The sequence below is a fragment of the Diabrotica virgifera genome, chromosome 10 (genome assembly GCF_917563875.1).
Source record: "Diabrotica virgifera virgifera chromosome 10, PGI_DIABVI_V3a".
NCBI classification, from domain to species: Eukaryota; Metazoa; Arthropoda; class Insecta; order Coleoptera; family Chrysomelidae; genus Diabrotica; species Diabrotica virgifera.
In genome coordinates this window covers 97,235,032-97,259,333 of record NC_065452.1, presented here as the reverse complement: position 1 = coordinate 97,259,333, position 24,302 = coordinate 97,235,032, and positions in this window count along the sequence as shown.

The window sequence follows — 24,302 nt, the reverse complement described above, 5'->3', positions numbered from 1 at the left end:
TGTTTTGATCCCCTCACTCAACGAAAAAGGTACGTAATATCAATAAAAATGTTAATTCAGACAACAAACGCAATACTTAAAATTTGTCCAATTCTTGGTTTTATTGGGACAACAAAACGAGGTTCATCAATTCATTATTTTCGTTCGTTGAGCCAATGTATTACGTTTATTGAATGGATGAAAATTCATTATGTATACCATAATATCACTTTATTGGTATTACGAACTCTGTTCACTGAGTCAACGAACACTATTTATTGATATTACGAACTCTGTTCACTGAGTCAACGAACACTATTTATTGAAACAACAACGTCGTTAATTGACCGACGAAGACTATTCGTTGTGTCATTAACAGTGTTATTTCTCCTAACGTATTTCGTTTATTTCTACAATTATTTCCGTTTATTGTTACAATTAATTCCGTTCATTCCGACAATAAATACGGTTTTTCTTACAAGCAATTATATTTATTCTTACAATCAGTTTCGTTCATTCCTACTATGAACGTAAAGGTCTGGATCCCGCGTATGAAAAAAAAGTTGATTAATAGCAAGCTGAAAATTTGTTAATAGCTTAAGGGTGTCTAGTCGGATAAACTTTGATATATGGGAACACTGGAACAGGGACAGTTTTAATTGTGGAACAGGTTAAAAATTTGGAACGGTCACACCACGAAAACGGCACATTTATTTTCTCCGACAGAACAGACTTAAACTCTCCTAACAGAGATTAAACTCTTATGCAAAAATCAGATTGCTATTTATCACCTGTCATAATTCCTGTCATTTGACATATTATACATGTTCCACTCATTAAAACGCCCATTTGGTGATAAATAGTAGTCTGATTTTTGCATGAGAGTTTAATCTCTGTTCAAAGAGTTTAAGTCTGTTCTGTCGGACAAAATACATGTGCCGGTTTAGTGGTCTGACCGTTTCAAATTTTTAACCTGTTCCACAATTAAAACTTCCCCTGTTCCAGTGTTCCCATATATCAAAATTTGTCCGACTAGACACCCTTAAGCTATTATCAAATTTTCAGCTTGCTATTAATCAACTTTTTTTTCATACGCGGGATCCAGACCTAGTATTTTATATTAATAATTATTGAATGCAATAGCCCAATGTATGATATTAATTGATTAATAATAATTTTTTAAATCCCCCTTTTTTGTCCTTAACCTAAAGGACTTTACACTGTGTGATTTTTCATATGATTTCACTTATACAGTGTACTGGAATAAGTGTTACACTCCTCCCACCCCCTTATAATATTTTATTTATTTTTAGCACATAAGCAAAACTATCGGACAGGTCGATTTTTAAAATAATCAAAGTATATTATAACATCAATGTTTCGAACTCTACACGATCCCTCTTCAGGTAACTTTGTTTTTTTTTAATGGGAAAGTACGTCATGTGACAGCTTATTTAAAAGCGTTTGAAATAGTGATTCCAAAAATGTATAACACTTTAATCCTTTTTGAGAGAGCAGGTGCAAAATTTCGATGGAATTCTTTTTAAACGAATTCATTTTGGGAATTTCGAGAAAACTAACAAGTATTTTTGAAAAATTTAAACGCAGAATAAAATATTACATTATTACCGAGGGTAGAAATTCCCTTAGAATAAACAAAAAGTTTCTGTTGAATGGTATGCCTATTTGAAATTAAAAATCATACTAAATTTTCTCTTTTTCATCCCTGTGACTTATTAAAATAATCATTATAGAGGTGCTCAGGGACTTCAGACCCTCGATAATACTGTAATATTTTATTTTGCATTTAAAGTTTCAAAAATAATAATTAGTTTTCTCAGGATTCGAAAAAAATGAATACATTTAAAAAGAATTCGACCGAAATTTCACGATAATAGACACACAAAAATTTCCTTCTACTACGGACTACACTTGAAAACGAAATGCAACTATTATTCGGCACTTCGGTAACACAGAGAAGCTAGGGGTATCACGATAAGGAAAAGCCGTTAACTTTCAAATGGTCAAGCAAAACATTTATTGTCTCAACAACTGCGATTATTGTCACAATGTACGCATTGATTGTGGGTATTAAATACAGTAGTAGATTGATTAATGCATTCGTTGTTACAACAATCAATTTACATCTATTCAATAATCATATATTACTCTATATTAACAACATTTGTACATTGTTTTAATGAAATCTGTACGTTGTCACGATAAACCAAGGTAATTGCTTGTCATCTACGAAATCAAGAACTTGAGTTGCTGCCAGAATTAACAGTATTTATTAAATATACGAAACTAAGTTATTGGCAGAATAAATTGAGTGTTATTGACTAATGTACTCTAGTTATTCTCACAATTATTATTCAATCATTGTGACAATAACTAAATACATTCGTCAATGTCTAAAAGTTCGTTGAAACAACAAATTAAATTGTTGGGACAACAAAATACTATTCAGTAATCACTGTTAGAAAAATGATATTTGATGACCAAGAAATATTAAAACGATGGAAACAATATTTTGATGAATTGTTAAACGGGGAGTACACAAATAATCACAATGAAGAAGACACAGATGATGGAAATGAAGAACACATAAATCACGATAATGAAGCATACACAGACGAAATAATGAATATGCAAAGAGACAGTACGGAAGATATAGCACCATCCCTAAATGAAGTTGAAATTATTATTAAGAATCTAAAAAACTATAAATGTCCTGGAAGTGATTCTATAACAGCGGAAATGTTAAAGTATGGAGGAGCGCAGCTGACAGACAAAATACACAAATTACTAAAAAACATATGGGAAAAGGAAGAACTACCAATGGAGTGGAAGCAAGCAGTGATATGTCCTCTTTATAAAAAGGGAGACAATACAGAATGTCAAAATTATAGGGGCGTGGCACTATTAAATGTAATATATAAGATATTAGCAGTCCACATCAAAAACAAGCTAGAAAGAAGTCTTAACAATAGCATAGGTGAATACCAGTGTGGCTTTAGAAAAGGGAGAAGTACTATAGACAACATCTTTACTTTAAGAGAAATACAAGCTGAGAGCTATGAATATAATAAACCAACAATGGCACTCTTCTTAGATTTTAAGCAAGCTTTTGATAGAATAAAAAGAAAAGAAATATATAAAGCGTTAAAAAACCTAGAAGTTTCACCAAAAATAATAAGAATGATAAAGCTTACACTTACGAAAACAGAAAATAAAGTAAAATAAATAACAAACTAACAGAAAATTTCGAAGTGAAAGAAGGAGTACGACAAGGCGACCCGTTGTCATCACTGCTATTTAATGTAGTATTGGAAATGATAATAAAAGAGGCTAATATTAACAGATCAGGACATATATATCACAAAAAACATCAATGTTTAGCATTCGCGGATGATGTAGTAATTATATCCAGAAGCAAGGAACAATTAAAAGAGGTAGTAGAACGACTAGAAAAGGCAGCTCGAGAAAAAGGACTTTATAAAAATGAAACAAAAACTAAGTACATGGAATGGACCGACAAAAAATTTGAACAAGGGCAATATTTAATGATAACAACGAATGAAGGAACAATGTATAAATTTGAAAAGGTAGACAGATTTGAATATTTAGGAATATTTCTAGTAAACCAAATATCCGGGATGAAATACACAAAAGACTAATGTCAGGGAATCGTTGCATGTATGCACTTAATAGAATACTCAGAAGCAAAAATATATCCAAAGCAGCTAAATTAAGAACGTATAAAATTGTGATACGACCAATAGTTACGTATGCCTCAGAAACTTGGACTATGACAAAAACCGAGCAATAAATGTTACTAGTATGGGAAAGAAAAATACTTAGAAGGATATTTGGGGGAAAAATAATCAACAATCAGTGGACACGAAGAACAAACAAGGAGTTAGAGGAATTGTATAAGGGGCCTAATATAATTGCAATTGTAAGATCACAAAGACTTAGATGGTTAGGACATGTCCAGAGAATGGCCCAAGTTAGAATGCCTAAAATCATGTTAAGCGCTACAATAGGTGGTAAAAAGAGAAAAGGAAGACCTAGGACTAGATGGAGCCATGAAGTTAATGATGACCTGAAGTATCTCAATGCAACCAATTGGAAAGAAAAAGCGAAGAACAAGCAAGAATGGAGGAAGATTGTAAACCAAGCCATGAGCCTGCTTGGCTCGAAGTGCTAATATATATATATATATATATATATATATATATATATATATATATATATATATATATATATATATATATATATATATATATATAATCACTGTTAATCAATATTACGAACTAAATTTTTTTTGAGTGCTGGGACTAATCTCACCATGTTTCTCTGCTGCAAAATTATTGTTGCAGAAGCTTTGGATTGCAACTCTCTCATGGGATGAGCCTATAAACGACTCTTCTTTAATGAAAGAGTGGAACAAATTAGTTGAAAATTTTAGTTCAATTCAACAACTGAGTTTTCCACGTTGCTTAGTTTTAGGTAAGGACGTTGTAAGTTTTCAGTTGCATACATTTTGCGACAGCTCAAATGTCATATTCTCCACTTGTATATATCTCAGAATACTCTATAATGATCAATCAGTATCATCTCATTTGATAACATCAAAAAGTAGAATTGCTCCAATAAAACAAAAATTAACAATTCCGCGCCTGGAATTAAATGCAATTTTGTTAGGTGTTACTCTGACACAAAACGTTCTTCAGATCTTACACAATAGATTCACTATTTCAAGTACTCATATATACTCAGATAGTTTGATAGCCTTCACATGGTCGGTCTCTAAAAAATTCTCTTATACGCCTTATGTTCAGAACAGGGTAAATAAAATACGATCTATCAATGATACATTCATTTATCATCACATTGGCTCTTCGGATAACCCCGCTGATATTCCCACAAGATGTAAAAATCTAGTAAATGACCCAGACCTCTTTAAAATGTGGACGACTGGTCCAAATTTTCTAAGAAATCCAGAAATTGATTATTCTTCCTTTAAATTAATTCCTCTCACAGTGAATGTACCTGAATTACGTACAGCACAAACCTCATTAGCTAATATCGTAAACAAGGATCTCGAAAATGAGATACTTGAACAGATTTTCTCTCGATATTCAACATGCATAAGAATGCAACGTGTTTTGGCACAAATATTGAGGTTCATAACTAATCTTAAAAATAGAAGATTGTCAACAGCTCTAATTGTTGGACTCTTGTCGGTCGAAGAGATCCATAAATCCACACTCACTATTATTAAATACTTACAACTTAAGGCATTCTCTAAGGAAATTTCAGAACTGAAAAACAATAAACCACTTACGAATAAAAATTTCAGATCTTTGAACCCCTTTTATAACCCGTCGGATTCTACCCTAAGAGTAGGCGGTCGCCTTGAGAATGCAAATATTTGTTTTGACCAAAAACATCCCATTTTACTTCCTGGAAAAAATATATAGTCTCTCTAATGCTTTAAAATATACACATCTCATTAGGGCATATTGGTGCTCAATCAACTCTTTCACACTTCAGACTGAAATACTGGCCTTTGAATGGACTTCGTCAAGTCAAACAGGTCATTCACAACTGTGTCAAGTGTCACAGATTCTCCACGAAACCTTCCACGCAGCTTATGGCAGATCTGCATTATAATCGTGTGATTGGTACACGTCCGTTCCAGTATGTTTCGGTAGATTATGGAGGATATTTTCATGTGAAATCCTCTCACCTTCGTAAAGCTCCCGTATATAAAGTTTATATTGTATTTTTCATATGTACCACTTCCAAATGTGTTTATTAAGAGTTGGTGACTGGTCTTACTGCTGAACCTTATATACCTACTATGTCTCAAAAGATTCATAGCTCGACGTTCTGCACCATCATGCATTTGGTCAGACAACGCCACAAACTTTTACGGAGCCAAGAACGAGTTGCATGATTTATACGAATTATTTCTAAAACAAATTGTTTCAGATGAAATCAGAGATTTTTGCACAAGTAATTATATAGATTTTAAATTTGGTACCCCTTTGCACCCAGAACAGTTCGGACTTCACGAACGGGGAATCCAATCTGCAAAATATCATATTAAACGACTCATAGGGAAGGAGATTCTTACTTTTGAACCTTTCTATACAATTTTGTGCCAAATTGAGGCCATATTAAATTCCCGTCCAATCACCAAACTGTCATCTGATCCATCTGACCCTAGTTGTTTAACGCCAGGTCACCTTCTTATAGGCAAACGACTCATGGCACCTCCAGAAGTAGACGTCACAGATTCACCAACAAACAAGTTATCGATGTATCAAAGAATTTCTCAGATACAACAGCTATTCTGGAAGAGGATTATCTCAATTTACTTCAAAATCGCCCAAAATGGCAAAAAATCACAGACACACTTAAAGTTGGGGATGTTGTTTTAGTCAGAGACGATTTTTCCCCTCCACTTAAATGGAATATCGCTCTCATTACAGAATTAATTCTTAGTAAAGATGGATTAGTTCGAAATGTTAGATTAAAATCTAGAGACAAATATTATACTCGCTCAATTCGTAAGATCGCCCGTCTCCCTATTATCGATACAGGGTACGATTAAATAGTAGTAACAGTTATGTCTTGAAAATACATTGCTAACATTTAGTTTTTTGTTTTTTTCTTCTCTTCTCGGCGGTGGGGAGTATGTTTAAATTTCATTTAAACATACGAAATAATTTAAAATATTTCGTCAAGTTCCATTTTCTTTAATGTCAATTTGTCATTATAATATATTTGTATGTAGATTTTAAGATTAGCAATAAGTGACAATGTGTAGGAAAATGAAAACAATTCACCGTGCTCTGGACTGTCACAAAAAACTTCACGCAGAAAAGTCAATTGAATTTTTCCCTTTTTTAAGAAGCAATACCTCTCAGACATAACTTTACGCAATACTTTGTGTAAAAGTCAAGATAGTTTTTCCCTCAAGAAACAGTACCTTGTTCCTCCAAGTTTTACGCAATACTTTGCGTTGAATATAGTTTTTTTTTCACTGACTGTGAGAAGCAATACCTTGTTCTCACATTTTGTACTCCAGATAACAAAATACTTTGTGCTACCAGCAGACAACCTCAGCCTCCACCCTTTGTGATCCGAAGAGGAACATTTTTTGCGTTTATTTGTATAAGTTTGTATCACGGACTATTCACAGCATGTCTGCAAGTTTGTAAGTTAAGTTATTGTTATATCTATTTCTAAAGTTCAGCTAGAATATGGTTTTCAGGTTTTTTTTCATTTAACTGTATATTTTTTGTACTCTTGTTTACTATTATTTTGTTTTTCTCATTTACAATATACAATTGTCCTAGTTATACGTTCTTTTTAATTTATCTTTAGCTTTAGTCATTGATTATAGACACGATGTCTATAATCAATGATGTAACGCGAAAATAATAAGAATTATTTGAGTTTTACGGCTTAATCCCAACAAAAATACCCAACAAAATACAACAAATGACAAAGTATTAACTTATAATAATTCTTTTTATTTATGCGCCTTAGTTCAATTTGCAAAGATGGGTTTTGTCGGAATAAACACGTTTGTCAGCTACTCTAATCACCCTACCTATTCTCTTCTCCGAAGGGTTTGAACATAATAACGAAAGACAACTTTCTAGGCAAAATGTTTATTGCTAAGTACTAATAAATACTTATGCAAATTACACCGTAATTTTCCTGGGTGGCGAAATCCTTCAGGTAGATGACACCCTCGAGGTATTAATTAGTCTTGAGTACTACTCCGGAGTGAAAATACGTGTTAAACCTATATTTTTTTTATCGTGTATTTCGTGTTATTTTCATTGTTATAACAAAGATGTCAGAATATTGTTTTATTTGCGCGTATTTGAGCGTATTATTTGACGTAGGTACTGAAACAGCCATAGAGCAATTCAATTTAACAAATACAACTATTGTTGTAGGTGAAGATGTAGACTTGCTCGTATTACTCACTGGTAGAACTTCAATCGAAAAAACTATCTTTTTTTTTAAACTGGAAAAGCTCAACACCAATCGGAAATATATTCATCGAAAAGTTTATCTACTTTTGCAAAATGTCAAAATCATATACTATTTTTACACGCAATAACTGCATGGCTGTGATACGACATCGGCATTTTTCAGGAGGGGTAACGACTGTTTTTAAAATGTTTGAAAAACAAGATTTACTTGAATGTGCTGAAGTTTTTAAAAAAACTAATTCAACTCCACAAGAAGTTATTTCCAACGGAATTAGCTTTCTTCTCTCTATGTATGGAGCGCCTAAGAAAACTACGTGCTTAGATAAGTTTCGATATGCATGTTTTTTTAAAAGTACTCGAAACAAAAAACAAGTGCAGTTATCTTGTCTTCCTTTAACATCAGCGGCTGCTCATCAACATCTTTTTCGGGTATATTACCAAGTTCAAGTGTGGCTTGGTTATCAGCTAGATCCAAAAGACTGGGGATGGAAATTAGTCGACAGTTCATTAGAACCAATTCCAACTTTACTCCCCCCTGCGCCGGAAAAACTCCTGAACACAATTTTTTGCAACTGTAAAAAGGGATGTAGCGCTAAATGTGGTTGCAAAGAAGTTGGCCTGTTTTGTTCGGTAGCATGTACTAATTGTCAAAACCGGTCGTGCTCCAATGTTGAATCACCAACAATTGAGGATTCATTTGATTCTATCGAGGAGCCATGCGATGTGTCATTATTGGGACAATTTACTTGCACCCAGGATGAACAAGAAGAAGAAGAAGAAGAAGAAGAAGAACAAGAAGAAGAACTAGAAGATAAAGAAGAGGAAAAAGAACAATGAGAAGAAGAACAAGGCAAGCAGATTATTAGAAAATTATGAACCAGTTTGATAAATTTCCCTTTTTTTAATTTATACCGCTTTATATAAAGTTTAATCATTTTTAACCCTTGCCAATATCAATTATTAAATAGCTTTAAATTATACAGAATCATAACAAATCCGTGGAATAGGCCTACTGGGGAAACCACGTTAAAAAAACGCGCACTACGAACGAAGTACACTACCTCAAAGGTGGTGTGGAAACGTGTGCGCATATTATGACGATTACCACTTTTTGAATCGTTATATCTCAAAAACGGTGGGTCCCAGGAAAAAAAGTAATAAGACATTTTTTATAGATAATTATCTAATCTACATTTTTTATTAGCACGAATTTTACCATAAAACTTACTGTTTCGCTGAAAATCGCTAAAAACCAGATTTGGTGACCTTTGACCCCGCGTAAAATTTTTAGCAGGGGTCGGATTTATGAGGACTTTTTAGATTTCATTTATAATGGTATTTTTAACAATCCTGCCAATTTTCAGCTTGATGGTAATTTTTGTAGCCTCGGATGCGTAAGTTGACCGGAGTATGAGTCGGTCATCTTCTAATTTCTCCGACAAGAAATCAAATACAAAACAATCTCCTACAATGTGGGGGTCTAAAAATGTTTTGGTCAAACCAAAAAGCCATTTTAAAAAATGCCCTGTATTGGAATTTGGCATAGTATGACATAAGACCTGTCGATCGGATAGCTCAGTGCGACTAGCGGCTGACCCGCACTTCACTTCGCCGTGAGGTACGAGAGTTCAAGCCCAAGCCAGGCCATCGGAAAAACAAAAAGGCTAACGCGTCAGTATAAAATTCTAAATATGAATCTGGGGCTTATACTGGAATATGCGGGCATCTGATCGACCTATGAGGGAGCAGTACGGCAAGGGATAAGGGCTTGCGGCTCGGTGATGCTCCCCCATAGATCCCTACCGAAGGGCGTTGACGCCTAAGAACGGTGTATATACATGACATAAGACCTAACTTTTGAATTTTTCGAATCCACGATTGCGACAAGTGAAAACGGCAACCAACTAATGTTATATTTGGCCACATTTGCCTAATCGCAACATGAATAATTGCTTCTTCAAAGTCAATCACCATTTTGTCAGGTTGAAAAGTTAAATCCATCAATGTACATTTGTCCCTAATTGATTCAAATTCTCTTATATAGCTACTTTTACATTTGTTTGGCAACAAACAGAAAACCAGAGGAATGTACTGATTATTTTTTTTAAACCATGTAAAGTAAATATTTGCAAAAAGTATTACTATTACGAAATTCCAGTAAGTACCAAATAATGATCCTGCTAATAATGACTAAATCTAAACAACCGGCATGTTTTTGAAAAATTTAATTTCTGTTAGGTACTAATAAACACCCTACCTTTTACCCAACCTTTCTTCTTTGTACCTATAATAATAAAGAGACTTCCTTCTTTACGCGATTTACATATTTTCCTAGATGAGGAGAAATTCCAGTAAGTAAATAATGATCGTGCTTTCGTCCCACACCCGGGGATTAAAAGTGCCACCGGCGCACTCCTGCCTACAGCTTAAAGTACCAATTATCGAGACTGGATTATATCAGGTAAAATCGGCGCATCCATCCCATACCCGTCTGCCCATGTTTCCTGTTGAATGTGTTTCGTTTTTATTAATTCCTTAATCTCCTTTCTTTGCTCTCTGATCATTCTCCATACTCCATACTTCTTTTTGTCTTCCGTAGAAGTCGTGTTCCATCTGTTTTAATGAACTGCCAGTTTTCCCTTTTTATTTGATTCGTTTGTAGTAGTTATATACCTGTTGTGTTTCTTTTGTCCTTTATTTAAAAAGGCTTTCTTCTTTTCTTCACATTTCATCTTCACTTCCTCTCTGAACCACGGGGTTTTCTTTTTTAATTTGTTAGTAAGTATTCGTTACTTTCCTCGCTCCAAGTAATTCTGTTGCAGCGTTGATTATGTTATTTTTGAGTTTTTGCCAGCTTTCCTCGATGTTATCGTTTTCTAATATTCCATTCTCAGTAATCTGTGATATTCTTTTTCTGTATAAGTATTCCGTGGATTCCGTATTTAGTCCTTCGACTCTGATTTTTATTTGTGCTGGTACTGGCCTTTTGGGTGTGAAGTAAATATTTTATAATGATTCCTATTTTACATAATACTAGGCTATGGTTGCTACCTACATCTACTGAGTTGAGGCATCTTACGTCGATTATTTTTGATGGATATATATCTCTGTTAGTTACAACATAATCTATCATAGATCTTTGTCCGCAGGTGTTATTAAATGTATATATTTGTACTGGTCTTTTTGGTCAAAAAGTGTGTTGTTTATTCTAAGTTCGTTATTCGTGCAGAAGTATATCATCAGTTCTCCATTTTCGTTTTTAACATTTTCACTATGTTTTTGCTTAATCCCTTTGGTGTGTACGCAAAAACAGACAGCCGACGAAAAACCCCCAACTCCCAACGTTGGAGCAAGACATAAAAACGTTAGATTAGATATTTATTTATTTATCATAATAGATAATACACAAAACAGAAACATTGCACTCCACACCTGTACAAATTACATAAGAATTGTCAAGGCAAGGAGCGCTGTATAATTATCATAAAGTATTACAAAAAATTTTTACAAAAATTAAAAACATGAGACTAAACAAATAAAGAAATAAGCATTGTCAAATTAAATTAATCAGAAACATTCAATATATAAATAAAAAAAGAAAAAATAAAATAAAAATAAAAACACTGGAAGTACAACAAACATTGCCAATTGGTTTCTAGGTCTTAGTTTTAATATGTAGGCGTTAGTAGGCGTTGGCGCCAACATTGGCTCCAACACAGTTTTGTAGTTACACAGATTGGACGAAGCCTGACAACTAGTGATGAGCGAGACTGGTCTTGGTCTTGCGGTCTTGGTCTTGGTCTTGCAGCAAGACCAAGACCAAGACCGCCTTTTGGTTGCAAGACCAAGACCAAGCTTGCAAGAACAAGACCAAGACCAAGACTGAACCTTGCAAGATCACGCAAGACCAAGACCAACCTGCAAGACTCTTGCACTTTTTTGAGAAAAATTGGTTTGTATTATTTAACTTTATTTTTTTAGTTCAATAATATATACTGACATTGTAAGAAACCTTAAATAATATCGAATTTTTAAAATACATAGTATTTTGGTTATATTTTTAAGTCGTTTTGATTAAGTCAAACGGTTTGCATTTTCTCAACCTTCAAAGTGTCCAGAAGGCAAGTTTTCAAACGGCGACAGTTCAAGGACAATTGAAATTACTTGTAAGACAAAAAATGTAATTATAGATAGGGTAATCCATTTAAAAAAAATGCAATTAAAAACGGTTTTTATGTACCCGTAGTTTTCGCTTTTTTGTATAATAAAAATACTGACACTTATTTCAATTCTTTTCGCATAATCGAGGAAAAATGTAGGTCGTTAAATTTAAAATGAATACAAAAAATATCATAATAGATTTTGAAAAGGGATTCACAATGCTGTGAAAGCATTGTGGCCTGAATAAAAAATAAGTGGTTGTCGATTGTAATGTGTCATGCTTGGTATCGCAAAATCCAAAGCTTAGGTTCAGTTTCTGAATATAATGACAAAAATTCCGATACTGGGAAATTTTTAAAATTATTTTTTGGATTAATTTCTTACAATCAACGAAAGTTGGAAGTTGAATTATTTGTGAAAATCCCGGATGACAAACGTGTAAAGAATTTTACTGATTTCATAGTTGAAAACTATTTGGAAGAATCTAGGTTTTCCCCAGAAAGGGCCAGTAGAACAAATAGTATGTGCCGCACTTGAAATGCATGCGCATCATTTCAGTATGTTTTAAATTCTAGCTTTTACTACCCATATCCGAATATTTTCAACTTTTTAAATGTCATAATGGGTATTCAATCCAAAAATATGTGAAAATAAAAAGTGCGAATAACTCGTGTTACGAGAGCAATGTAGTTTAAATAAAATTAAAAAACTGCAAGATAACAAATTACAGAATTAAGCGTTTATAACTCCCCATTAGGTTTAGTTATTATGTTATAGTATAGGTCTATAAATAGGTATGGTAAATATGTACGTATTTACTAAAAAGTATGTTTTAGTTAGTTTATAAAAAAAAGTTAATTATATTAAATAATGATTAAATAGAGTAAAAAATATTTGATTTTTGTGTTCTCTTAAAAAAAATTAATTTATGTTCTTAAATTTGACCCTCGTAGGATAAACACTACAGTGTTCGAGTGAAAGGAGCAGATCATTATCTCTGTTAACAACTATAAACCCTTTATCCCTTTTCGTAAAATCCGTGAATTGAAGGTCCCCGACCATTTGTGGCACCTTCTCTTTTTCTTTAACATTTTATTAAAATACAGGGGCAATAAACAATAATCAAGACGTGGTCTGAAGGCAGGCGGCAGGTATCGATAGCATGCAAAACACAACGTGACACAACTGAAGGCCGGCAATTGGAACAAGGGTTGTAAATGCAGGTTTTTCCTACTGATAAACCTTACCATTATAAAAATATACTCTAATCTCTTTATATAGAGAGAAATAATTAGGTCGTTAGGTGAATGTATAATGTTAAAATTGGTATCCGTTTGAAACTACATTCTACATTCTGTTAAAATTTTAAAGTAAAAAATATAGTTTCATTCTTCACATCTTTATTTATTTGAATGTACATTTTATTGGAAATTGTTTGGTTCAAATTATTACTACCAAAAAAGCAAGACCAGCAAGACTCTTGCAGCAAGACCAAGACCAAGAACAAGACCGGCTAGTGCAAGATCAAGACCAAGACCAAGACTGCCTTTTAGCTGCAAGACCAAGACTAGTCTTGGCTTGGTCTTGTTCTTATTTTGCTCATCACTACTGACAACGTTGGCTCCGTGTGGAGCCGGCGTAATCCATTTACTGTTAAGCTATTTAATTTCTTTCGTATTTTAGTTTTTATTAAATTGACCTTACAAAATGTTCGCTCACAGGTCGCATTTGAAAGTGGACAAACAAGGATATCTAAAATAAAATGTGAAAGTTTTTTAAATGTCTGCAGTGCTTTTCTATGAGTTAATGTACCAACTTTATACTTGTTACCACTAGGTAATCTACATCAGATTCTTTTTGAATAGTTTCTGGAATTTCTGCAAAATATTGACAATACAATTACTATTCATCGTCAATCTTTTGAATTATATCCCAATTATCAATATAATTCCCATAGGCATACGTATAAAATTATGTTCAAATTATCAATTATTATGTTAAAAAAATAAAAAATATTTATTTCCCAATCCATAAAAATTATGTTAAAACCTGATAATTCTGTACAAATCGGCAACATTGGTTGAAACGACCTGTCTGTAGGCATGGTGGAATGATGGTTGAAGTCGGTTGAAATCAGTGATCCCACATCACTTGTTGAAATCACCTTGGAATAACTCACTGGCCAATCAAATGTCATCAATCGACGAGTAAGTGGGGCAAAGGGGAGGGGTATACGGTAAGGTAACTGTAACTACAAGGATCTACAGACAGAGACAGACAGAGTGACTCACGACTCACACTGACATACAGCATGGTACATACAATAAAGTTTCAGCCGAAAGCCGAAAGTTTATTGTACCATGGACATACAGTATTTTTTATTAGTTGCTGCTACGACTTTGTCGAATGAATTAGTGTATTTTTGTGACTGTTTCTATTGTTAAAAGTGAATGGTATTTTCTGGAGCTTTTCAATAAAAAAGTACTTAAGTGTTTAAAATCTTCCTAAGTTTTAGTTTCTCTCGATCAAAATTTGGGTTATATTTTAAAAAATTGTATATTTAACCCATTTTTATGATTTTGTTGTTGGAGAATTGATTATTAATTTTGTCATTGGTGATGTCATGTTACATCCAATCCATCAGCTATCTGAAAGGTTGTTTAAATAATTCAAATAAAGTTGGTATAAAAATCTGTACTTATTTCTAGTTTTATTAGTTGAAGGGTTACTACCCGACATAAAAAGAAATAATATTGAACAACTAAAAGGGGTTTCACTATTTATTTTTAAGTGAGTAAACTCTATAAAAAAAAAACATAATGTTTAGTTGGCAGCTGTTGGTTTTTGGCCATCATCTTGGAGGTTTCATAACAGGGCTTATTCTAAGGGTATGTCATGACCAAAAAGACTGTTGTAAAAAAACCGTCAGTTGTAAAATTAAAAATGAGAACATTAATTTAAATCCAGTTACCTACTCCAGAAATTTACCAAGCAATCTGGAAATTTGATGGATACAGAAATACATTTTACATTTAGGGAGATTTAATTTTTGATTTTGGTCAGTTGTGAAATTTCCTTAGAATAAGCACTGCTTCATAAAGGCCAAAATTCAGGTTATTTTCATAAAAGACAAACAACAGTGTTCTCAAAAATTAAGAAGAGAGTAGAACTACATTAAAAATTTTGGTTGCCGTTTAAATTTAAGCCCCCTTGAATTTAAATATAATCAAAATGATGTGGAAGATATTAATCATTATGTTAGGTGTGGATGAATAATGGAAAGTAGTAAAAATTGTCAGATAACTTAATGTTAATATAAAGTACCTACAACAGTTCAGATATCATTAGAGCAGGTTCAGCTAATACAGATTATCTAATTTAATCCATGGTCAAGACACGCCACATACAAACAAACAGTTCGTTCGATAAGGCGAAAAGCTGTGGAGCCTTTGAAAAAATATTCCCATGATTAATTTTTGCATAAGGGAGCGTTCAAGTATTACGTAACGCAGGTTGGGGGGGTCAAAAATTGCGTTACGCAATAGTTAAACGACCATTACAGTGCGTTACGTAGGGGAGGGGGGAGGTCAAAATTTTTCAAAAATCGCGTTACGTAATACTTGAATGCTCCTAATCATATTAGTAAGACACCATGTAGTACAGTTACGATCATTGAATAGTTTACAGGCTTACGTATCTAGGAGCCAATTTCTTAAATTTTTAGCTCGTTTAAACCCACCTTTTACGTCAAAGTGACGTTAACAGTGTTGTATCTACAATATGTTGATTAAAATTAAAAAATCAAAATAATAGATACAAATATATTTTACAAAATTTAACAACATGGATAATATAGAAAGAAGTTTTTTTGAATAAAATGGATTATGGTCTGAATAGGTAACGAAAATAGGTATAGTTCGAGAAATTTATATTGTGAAACAGCTTTAAGGTCGGCAAAATTTGGTATTCTTTGTCAAAGATGTTTTAAGAGGCGGTTCGTTTGATGACATCTGTTTTTCACACCCACATAATCGGTCCCCTCAGACATTTACAAGTTTTACAAAACTTTTAGTTCAGTAGTATGTCTTACTGGAGTATAGGTGTGTGATTTAAAGCTCGATAATGGAGTGTAAAATGTTGTTTAATTTAAGATTAATTTATTAATTAATAATTAATTTTAGTACATACGATATGTCCTGCTTTAACGGTATATCTAAGTAAAAATAAATATTTTTAATTACATATTTAATCACAAGAAAAAACAACCAGCCTCCGAACTATATTAAAGGGGAACTAACAGGACTGACAAATCTGACCCATTTCACTGTATTGGTTACTTAAACTATAAGTATGGTTTTAAAGGGTCCCGGTGAATTCGTAACTATTTTAATCCTCCATCCTAATTACAGGCCAATTGGTAACTCTGACCCTCTCAGGTAATTTTTCGGTAACCGATCAACTACCGGTGAATTCGTAACTAAATAAAGGTATAATCTTTTAGACTTGAAATAAACATATGGAAAATCTCTTTGCTTTTAAATTATCAGATGGATTTAAATAATTTATCATTGCTAAACATCTAAAAAATATTAAATTTGCAATTACTTGATAAAAACCAAGCTCGTGTAGAGCTATTATACTTGATGGAAATAATATTTTAACACGTGTTAATGAAACACTATAATATTGTTTCAATTATTTTATTAAGATATTTCAATTTTTGCTATTTTTTATAGGTACATATAGTACAAATATAATATTTTTAAGCAAACCAAGAAACATTCGGTTTAGATTTAAGGTATTAGATTTAATCAATGGTTTCGAATTCACTTGAAGAAAGTTTCGGGTTGGCAGGTCAGGTAAAAAAAAGTTGACGAATTGGCCGGTGTACATTTTGATTTGAAAATTGTTGTCATTAAAAGTTACGAGTTGGCGCGTGTCCGCTTTAAAATATCCATTTTATTTTAACTCTTCTTCTTCTTCTTTAAGTGCCAGCTTCGTTCCGAAGGTTGGCGATCATCAGGGCTATACGTATTTTCGAAACCGCTGACCGAAACAATTCTTTGTTGCTACAGCTTTACCATTCCCGTAGATTCTTTAGCCAGTAGTTTCGTCTTCTTCCTATGGATCTTTTTCCTGCTATCTTCCCCTGCATAATTATTCGAAGCAGTTTATATCTTTCGCCTCTTGTAATGTGTCCCAAGTATTGCAGTTTTCGTTTTTTGATCGTAAATACTTCCTTTTCTTTATTCATTCTTCTCAAGACCTCGACGTTTGTGACTCTCTCCGTCCATGATATTCTCAAGATTCTGCGATACATCCACAGTTCAAATGCCTCCAATTTTTTTATATCAATTTTTTTCAGCGTCCATGACTCCATTCCGTAGAACAGCACAGAAAGTACGTAACATCTCATCAGGCGAAGTTTCATTTCAAGGCTCAAATCTCTTCCACAGAACACTCTCTTCATTTTAGTGAATATGGATTATTTTTCTATTCTTATTTTGATTTCTGCTGAGCTATCGTTGTCTTCATTTACAAAAGTGCCTATAAATATTTGTATTTGCTAACTCGAACGATAATTTCATTGTGTAAATATAAATTTTGGACATTTCGTGTTGATTTCGATATTACCATAAATTTAGTGTTCTTTATGTTCAAAGATAGTCCATATTCTTATGTCCTTCAATGTCTGTAGCTCGTAGTTTTTCAAGTGTTTCTGCGATCAGAACGGTGTCGTCGGCAAATCTCAGATTGTTTAATCTAACACCATTTATTTTAATACTTATGGATTGCTCAGAGAGTGTTCTATTCATTACGTCTTCGGAATAGAGATTAAACAGGGTTGGTGACAGTATACACCCTTGTCTCACACCTCGCTTTATTTCAATTTCTTCAGTGGTATTATTCTCTACTCTCACTTCTGCTTTCTGATTGTAGTACATATTTGCTATTAGTCGGATGTCTCGTTTATCTAAAATCTTTCCTGCCAATTGTCTGATTAGATGATCATGCCGCACTTTATCAAAGGCCTTGTTATAATCTATGAAATACATGAATACATCTTTATTTATGTCAAGACATCTTTGAGATATAACGTTCAGTGCAAACAACGCCTCTCTTGTTCTGAGTCCATTTTAACTCTATTTCATATTAAATAATGATAAACAATGTTAAATAATAAACAATAATTTGTGTAATGCTTCTACGTGCAGTGCAAATACTACCCGGAAACGCTGTCTCTTCGTTAGCTTTTTGAGCTCTGTCAAAAGGAGATTTTCTCAAATAATCTACTAACAACTCATCATGTTGATCTGTGGAGATCTTCTGCCATCTTGAACCGCCCAACCTTGCTATAGAGTGATAATTATCCCATCTTTCTTTGATTTTCTATATGCACATATGGCTCACGTACAAGTCTGTAGCAACTTTCCTGAGTGAACAACATTCTTCGAGTTTGGCAATTGCTCTTGCTTTTTGCATATCACTCAAATGCATTCTAACCATTTTGGAGGAGTTTGATATCGTTTTATTTTATTTTATTTTATTTTTCAACACTAGCGAAATTTTTGACAACCATTGACTTTGAAATTTTTTGACTTTGACATTTATCAAATCCGTACGACACTGCAATTGTAGAGGATTACAATATAGAAATTAGGTGTAAACTATTCAGTGATCGTAACTGTACCTACCTACCTATACTCTATACTCATATAAAGTATTCAGTGATCGTAACTGTACCTACTCATATAAAGTTAGCGAATCACTTCTCGCAAATAATATGGCAAGCACAATGGGAATTGTGCCGCATTTTTGCCGCTCATTAGTTGTGGAAAAATTAATTTTGCCGCTTTTTTATTTTTTTAATATTCGATGTTTCGCTAACTTCATATGAAGTTAGCAAACCACAACAGAGAATAATGTTTCAAATTTAAATTGAGTTGGTCCTGAATTTGCCGTTAATTAGTCGTGGAAAAATTAATTTTGTCGCTTTATTATTTTTTTTAATACAGGGTGTAACAAAAATACAGGTCATAAATAAAATCACATATTCTGGATGGCACCCAAGGTTTTATGTTACTCACAGCCTCGCATCTCCGGCCAATCAAGCCAAAAGCATCAACAAAAACCTCCTCATTTAAAAATCTCTTTAGATCGATATACCCATCTTTCCGTTTCTTCCTTTTGCTCGTTAGTTCAAAACTCACATACTTATGTAAGCTAAGCGATTCTTCTTACAAAACAGTCCAGATTATGATCCTGTTTAGAAGTGACGTTGAAACTAGCGAGGTGTCCAAAAAGGATTCACTATTCACTATTACCTATCAGAAACGTAGGTGCCTTACCGTCATTTAGCACGATAAGTCCCACGACGTGGATCTAGTTTGATAGGGATTTCTCTCTCCCATCAGATCTCCTATCTTTAATGATTCTTTGTCGAGTGACCAACTTTACATTGGGCTCCTTAAAGAGGATTATGTCATACCCTTCCCTTCGTGCGATTGCCTCTACAACGTCGTGAGCGGCCCTCGCCCTTCCCACATTTATTTGAAGGAACTTCGTATTAGATGGTCCTTATCTCTCTAACTTACCCGTACGCGTACGCTGTCTACTTCCTGGTCCTAGGTGATTTAACCCACCCTTTCCTCATCCCTTGTGGCAGGGTCTCCCTTGAGGCCCCGCTTTTCCAGGATCAGCTTTTATACTCCGGGCACTGTAAGCTGTCGACTCTGTGACCGAATTCTTTACTTTACAAGTGGGTCAAAAAGTCGCCCCATTACTGCACTCTCGTGCTTGATGGCCCCTTTGCCACTTCTGTATCAGGAGTCCGCCTGTTCCAGTCAATGGGTATATATTCTTTTTCCAGTGCCTTCTTGGTTGCGATACACGTCAGTCCGACCGTTACGTTCGTGTTGCCTTCTCTATTTTCCCTTATAGAGAAAAGTTTGACGTCGTTAGGTTTTCTGTTGCCGGTATATCTCCGAACCTGTGTCAGACTTTCTTCCTTTGTGATATCTCCGTCTATATCAAATATTTCCACCTGGTCCTGATAGCCCCCGACGTCCTCTACTGTGTTTCCCTCCATGTGGGCCACGATTGTCTTCTTCGGGCACTCGGCCTGTTCTTTCCCTGCCACTTCGAGGTTTAGGTCCCCGTCCCTAGTCTTCTTAGTACTGTTGACGCTCATCCCCTCTTTCCTCTTGTCTGCGCTACCCTTGTTTAGTTTGAGCAACTCAGAGTAGGATTTTCCACCTCCCTTCACGATCACTTTTTGCGTCATCACCGCGTTCAGACTCCTCCAGCCCGAGGTGAAGGTCCCCATAAAAGGTGACTTCCAGGAACTTTCTGAAGTTCCTACCTCTGTAGCCCCCCACTATTCTTAGAGACGCCTCTCTGGTCTCCAGTATCTACATGTCTTTTCTTAATTTAGAAATAAGTGCCAGTAGTCTCTTGTCCATTTCCATTTCCGTCACCCCTTTCTCTACAGGGACCATGAAAATAGTATGACGATTTCCCCGGTTCTCATTCTCCTGACTGTACTTTGTAATTGTGGTCATAGAATTAAGTTGGAGGTATCTTTCCTGTTCTGTATCTACCTCCTGCACATACCACTAGTTCCGGTTTTTCCTTATCAGGTCGTGGGACCTTTCCCCTTCACCGAAAAGTCCAAGTTTCAAGACCACTACTGAGTCGCCTGTAGGTTTATTTTCCCTTCCCGGTTTGGGCAACCGTAAATGATCTTCTTCCCTTTCGACTTCATAATGTCATTAATTTTTTCAAAGCCTCTTTTCCCTGAATTCATGACCGTTGCGATCATTTCTCTTTCTAAGTTATTCGGGGAAGAACTCTTCAAATTCCATCTGTGTGGACACGCTTGCCGCCTCCTTAGTCGTTCCTTTCTCGCCGCTTTTCACTACTATTATATTTCGTTTCTCAATGCTGCCGAGGGCGACTTCTCTGAAAGTGCCCTACATGTCTTCGGTGACCTCATTCTTGATCTCGATTTTCGTGTTTATATGGTCGGACATTAGTTTCACTAAATTATTTGTAACTCTGGTAAGTTTCTTCATTGCTCTTACCGTAGCCGTTATTTCGGAGCTCTCCTCCTTTTCTCTAGACCTTTTCTCCCCAAGTGAGGAGCTCATTTGCAAGGTTGCCTCCTCTAGAAGATCCGTATTGGTCAGGTCCCTATCCCTGACCGGAATGCTTCCAACAGATCCCCTTTTTCCGAAGTCTCCTCCTTCTTCTTTTCCTCTTCGCTGAGTACTTTCCCTTTGTTCCCTTCACTACTGATGAACACCATATTATCATCTCATTCATAGCTTGTTCTAGCTGCACCACCACTGGTGACTCGCTCCATTGTCCCTTCGTTTTGGTTTATTTTTTCTACGTGATTAAATACTTATTCATATAGTTCCCACAAGTATGGGCGAATTCTACTGTCCGACGAGGCTTTGCACACGCTAATTCTTGAATTACAAAGGATTTCGTGAGTTCTCCGAGGGCACCGTTTGCGGCCGTAGGACCTAGGCCATTCACCCCTCAGGCACGGATCGAGGTACCTTAAGCTAGCATGGCCACATGAGCAAAACCCAATTTAACCCATGCCCTAATTTTTCACCAATTTTTCACTAATTTATTACCACCCTAATAATTTTTCAGCCCTTAACCCCGCTTCAGGAGAGATGTCACGCTAGCTTAACAATCAAGCTAGCAAAATTCTCGAAAAAACGGCATTGCATGAGCGGAATCAAATTTAACCCATGCAATAATTTTTCACCCATATTAAACTAATTTATTACCACCCTAATAATTTTTCACCCCTTAACACCGCTTCAGGAGAGATGTCACGCTAGCTTAATATTCAAGCTAGCAAAATTCTCGATAAAACGGTATTGCATGAGCGGAATCAAATTTAACCTATGCAATAATTTTTCACCCATGTTAAACTAATTTATTACCATCCTAATAATTTTTCACCCCTTAACCCCGCTTCAGGAGAGATGTCACGCTAGCTTAATATTCAAGCTAGCAAAATTCTCGATAAAACGGCATTGCATAAGCGGAATCCAATTTAACCTATGCAATAATTTTTCACTCATGTTAAACTAATTTATTACCACACTAATAATTTTTCACCCCCTAACCCCACTTCAGGAGAGATGTTACGCTAGCTTAATATTCAAGCTAGCAAAATTCTCGAAAAAACGGCATTGCATGAGCGGAATCCAATTTAACTTATGCAATAATTTTTCACCCATGTTAAACTAATTTATGACCACCCTAATAATTTTTCACCCTTTAACCCCACTTCAGGAGAGATTTCAGGCTAGCTTAATATTCAAGCTAGCAAGATTCTCGATAAAACGGCATTGCATGAGCGGAATCTAATTTAACCTATGCAATAATTTTTCACCCATGGTAAACTAATTTATTACCACCCTAATAATTTTTCACCTCTTAACCCCACTCCAGGGGAGATGTTCCTCTAGATTAATATTCAAGCCAGCAGAATTCCAAAAAATGGCACCTCGTGAGCGGAATTGTTTATAATAGGTATTATTACTGATGAAAGAAATTGTCTTTAACGGCGGGTGTAATTTCCTCACCAAAATAATCTTTTACCTGCGTTTAGAAGGGTATGTCTTAATCCCACAGGTATTTTCCTCACCAAGACCGAAACGGCGTTATCGAAATGCCTCCCACTTTTTCAGGTAAATATTTTCATACATGAAATGCCTCCCAGGTACAATCGAATGCGAAGGTTTCGTTAATCATTTAGGCTGATATTTTGTCTATTTAATCTCTGTTAAATGACACAATGTTGCCAAATCATAATTTAAATAGGTAGGTATCTATTTTGATTTTTCTTAATGCAGTGTACATAAAATTTGTTTCACATAAATATTTCACAGTACGACATATTTCTTTTTAGAAAAGAAAGTTGTTACCCGACAATCTAATATCCAGCTTTTCTGGGTAATTCCAATTCCGATTCTAATCTCTCCCATATTTATAATTCCATGAATAGGTACTTTTACCTTAATCTATTTGTTTCTTTATATTCTTTTTTGTAAATTGTGCTAATGGGCTAAATGTTTTATAAATACTTGAAATTTTATTAGTTCCTGCGTCAGTCAGTTTGTCTATTTCAAGCTTGTCAGTTCGTAGATTTTAAGATCAAATTGTGTTTAAGTCATAACATCCGAAATAATGGAATCAACGATAAATGCCAGTCAAAAGGTCAAACCTTTACTATCAATTGATGGTTTTACATTCGGTTTTCAAAAAATGTTGGCCAAATTCTTTATTGGCAAATAGAACCACAAATTCTTTAATTAAACTTCCCAAAAATATATCTGAATTTCATAAAGCTCTTGATTCATCTTCTATTATTACAAATAGAAATGCAAATTTTATAATTAAAAATGACAAAGATTAATCATATTGTTATATTGACATGTTTTTCAAATCTTCGTTTTCCTTCGACTGTTTCCAATTGGTATGTTTTTGATGGAACTTTTGAATACTGTCCTCGTTTTTTCACTCAATTGTTTTTAGTATACATGGCTTGAAAAATGGACATTATATTCCTCTTGTCTTTTGTTTAATTCAAGATAAAAAGTCATCTTCATATTATCTCGCTTTTAAATATACATATCTTAGAAGAATGTTTTAAAATTAATTGTCCTGTATCCCCTAAAATAATAACTTCAGACTTTGAAATTTCTATTCATAATGGTATTCGTATGGCATTTCCTGAAGCATATCTTCATCGATGTCGTTTTCATTTGGGTCAGGCATGGTATAGAAAGGTTTAAGCACTGGGATTGGCTCCAAAATACCAGAAAAAAGGTATTGACTCAACCGAAATTACGGATTTTTTTTATTTATATTTTTGGTCGTTCATTCTTACATCCTGAAGATGTTAGCGATTTTTTTGCTATAGATTTGGCAGAAATTAAACCAGTCGATGAAAGAGTCACCTAGTTTTGTGATTTTCTTGTTGATAATTACATATCTGAAAATTCGACATTTCTTCCACATCTTTGGACTGAACACTCTTCATCCTTACAAAGAACCACAAACCCATGCGAAAGTTTTCATTCCAAGTATAATTCTTCTTTGTAC